The sequence below is a fragment of the Penaeus monodon genome, chromosome 39 (assembly GCF_015228065.2).
Source record: "Penaeus monodon isolate SGIC_2016 chromosome 39, NSTDA_Pmon_1, whole genome shotgun sequence".
In the NCBI taxonomy this organism is placed as follows: Eukaryota; Metazoa; Arthropoda; class Malacostraca; order Decapoda; family Penaeidae; genus Penaeus; species Penaeus monodon.
The window spans coordinates 25,196,145-25,198,644 of record NC_051424.1 but is presented as its reverse complement, the minus strand read 5'-3'; positions in this window follow the sequence as shown (position 1 = coordinate 25,198,644).

Sequence of the window (2,500 nt, the reverse complement as noted above, 5' to 3'; positions counted from 1 at the left end):
AGAAAGAAAAAAAAAATCCTCTTCTTTTTTGACATTCACCAACCCTTTTATTTTCTTCCCTCTCTCTCTCTCTCTCCTTTTTTTTCTCATCTTTCTCCGGGAGATGAAAGCGGTCTCCCACCCAGGTTGGCAGACCCGCCCGGCCGCCGATGACGCGTCCGATAGCCACGCCGATACCCCGAAAACACTCGGCCTCTCCGCCATGCCCTCCGCCCGGGCCCCGCTCTCGTTAACAATACCCCGGACGCGCAGCCGAGGTGACCCGCAGCCACGGAGATAATGAAGTTATTTCCTAATGAAAAACATCCCCGACAGCAAATCAGACAGGATCGAGGTTGTTGCCTGGCACGCATCTATTAGAATGATTAACGACGAGCGTGTGCGTGGCTGAAGGGCGGGAGAGTCTAATCCCTTTCCGCGAGGTTGTTCGGAAACTTTAACCTGCAAGAATCTCGGACGCCGAGTCACGAAGGCGGCCATCTTGGATTTAAGGGAGGAAAAAAAAAGAAAAAGGTAGAGAAAAAAAAGAAAACATCTACGCATCACGAAGCGTCGTCGTCGTCGCCTGAACGAACGGACGAACGAACGTACGAATGCACGATCTTTTTGAAAAATGAAGTTGTCGTTCACAACTCATTACCGCGTGAAATTGCGCTTAACATCCGCGTCACGTGAGAGACGTCTAAATATTCTAAGCGGGAGAGAGAGAGAGAGAGAGAGAGAGAGAGAGAGAGAGAGAGAGGGAGAGAGAGAGAGAGAGAGAGAGAGAGAGAGAGAGAGAGAGAGAGAGAGAGAGAGAGAGAGAGAGAGAGAGAGAGAGAGAGAGAGAGAGAGGGGGAGACAAACAAACAAAAAAACAAACAAGGATAGACAGAAAGACAGACAGACAAAAAAAAACAGAAAGGGACGTAATAGAGATATAGACGTAGAAAGACGAACAAACAGCCAGATAGATTGATAAACAAGCCGATGAACACCTAGCCAGACAGACAGACAAACAGACAGATAAAGAGAGTGAGAGAGTCATCGTTGGCATAACAATGGCGCATCACATTCAGAAAACCCGAGCGAAAGATTTTTCCTCGGCCCGACTGTGAAAAATGCTCGGCCCATTAGTTAGTCCGCAGTCGAGAGGTATTTGTATGCAGGTGTAAGACCGGCGCGCAATACATAAACATTACAAGCCAAAGTCCTTAGTGAGTTTGCTGAGAGGGGAGGGGAAGGGCAAAGGAGAGGTGGGGGGGGGTAGGGAAGGAAGGTAACGGTTGGGGGGGTTAAGAGGAAGGAGGGGGGTGGGTAAAAGAGAGGTGGGGGGATAGGGTGGAAAGATGAGGGTAGGAGGGGGGCGAAGGAGAGGTGGGGGAGAGGAAGGGAAGGATAGGAGAGGCAAAGGAGTAGGGATAGGAAGGGAAGGCTAGGAGGGGCAAAGGAAAAGTAGGGACAGGAAGGGTAGGAGGGGGCAAAGGAGAAATAGAGGATAGGGAGCTAAGGGGGGGGGGGTAGGAGGAGCTAAGGAAGAAAGAGGGGATAGGAAAGGTAAGGGTAGGAGGGGTAAAAGAGGATTAGGAGGAAGTGTAAAGGAAAAGGTGAAAGATAGAGAGGGAAGGTAAGAGTGATAACAGGAGGGATGAGAGGTAGAGGACAGGAAGCAAAGGTAAGAGTAGGAGAGATAAGAGGCGAAAGGACGGAAGGTGGGATATAACAAGGGAAGGTAAAGAGTAAGAGTGGAAAGGGAGGGTAGAGAGGAGGGGGCAAAGGTGAGGTGGGAACTAAGGAGGAGAGGTGAAGAGGAGAGGTACTAGGAAGGGAAAGGAGAGGTAAGGATTGGGAAGAGTTAGGACGAAGAGTAGTAGATAGGGTGGCAGGTACTAGGATGGGAGAGAAGGGGTGGGGGATAGGGAAAAGGAAAGAATGGTTGGCGTCAAAATGGGAAAGGAGACGAGAGAGTGGAAGGTAAAAACTGGATTGATGGGAGAGGAGGGTATTGGAGGAATGGATAACGAGGGGAAGCGTGAAGGTTGGGGGTGATAAGAAAAGCGTGCAAAGCGATGGGATGGCACAGTAGATGGAAGAGAGGGAAGGGATGGGAGAAGAAAAGAAGGATGAGAAACAAGGAGAGAAGAAAGGAAGTGGAGATAAATGGAGGAAGGGGAAAAGGAGGGAGGTGAAGTGAAGAGAGGAAAAGAGGGAAGGGAGAAGAGAAGAGGAGAGGGAAGGGGTAGGTCGTAAGGCCAAGGATAAAGGGAAGGAGGGGGTAAAGCAGAGAGAGAGAGAGAGAGAGAGAGAGAGAGAGAGAGAGAGGAGAGAGAGAGAGAGAGAGAGAGAAGAGAGAGAGAGAGGGGGAGATGGGAAACTATGAGAAGAAAAGCAAGAGAGGAGATAGACGGAAAGGGAGAGAGAGAGAGAGAGAGAGAGAGAGGAGGGGGGGGGGGGTATGGGCGTAAAACACTTCCATATAGACATGCTCACACAAACCACGCACAAACGCAGTTTTCTGATA